The sequence below is a fragment of the Antrostomus carolinensis genome, unplaced genomic scaffold (assembly GCF_000700745.2).
Source record: "Antrostomus carolinensis isolate BGI_N321 unplaced genomic scaffold, ASM70074v2 scaffold39834, whole genome shotgun sequence".
Taxonomy (NCBI): Eukaryota; Metazoa; Chordata; class Aves; order Caprimulgiformes; family Caprimulgidae; genus Antrostomus; species Antrostomus carolinensis.
In genome coordinates this window covers 1,859-2,396 of record NW_010309449.1, presented here as the reverse complement: position 1 = coordinate 2,396, position 538 = coordinate 1,859, and the positions used below count along the sequence as shown (strand labels likewise).

At 58.7% G+C, this 538-nt stretch overlaps 1 protein-coding gene across 1 annotated transcript in view; it reads right to left on the bottom strand.

Annotated features, from left to right (window-relative positions):
• Positions 1–372, bottom strand: part of DHX38 (DEAH-box helicase 38) — an 8,576-nt gene extending 8,204 nt beyond the window's left edge. The window contains exon 1 of the mRNA XM_029084521.1: positions 269–372. The gene's annotated coding sequence lies outside the window, so the exon portion shown is untranslated. The remainder of the gene's footprint in view (positions 1–268) is intronic.
• Between the last annotated feature and the right edge of the window lie 166 nt (positions 373–538).

Genomic DNA, 538 nt, shown 5'->3' with positions numbered 1-538 from the left:
CCCTGCTGCCATGGATGCTGCAACCCACTGCAGTCAATCTGATTGTAAATTCTGCCCCATGCACGGGACACAAGGCTGCACTTCCCAGAGAAAATTAACAATAGCTTCCCTGTGAGCCCTTGTTCACTCTGGACCAGGATACAGGCTGTCCTTCTCCCCCTGAGAGCAAGGGCTCAGCCTTCCCTGCCAGCAAGCCAGTCTCTCAAGAGGCAGCAAAGCAAGTAGTGCCCTCGTGTTCAGAGCAGCCACCCCCACATCTCGCCCCTACCTCATTGATTTGCCGCCGCTGTGCCGAGATGCGCTTCTGCCTCTGCTTGTGCAAGTGCTGCTCCCGCTTCTTCACGTACTCTTCGGAGGAGTAGGCCAAGGGGTTGTGAAACTCGTCGTAGCCCTCATCCATCATGTACCAATCACGGTCAGCTTGCTGGAAGGGGAGCAGTGCGGCCCTGAGCTCTGCCGATCTCCCCCACCGTTCCTGTCCAGCTGCCAGGAGAAGCCCACCTGCCACCCCCCATCTCGTCACTCCCAGCGGCAGCCC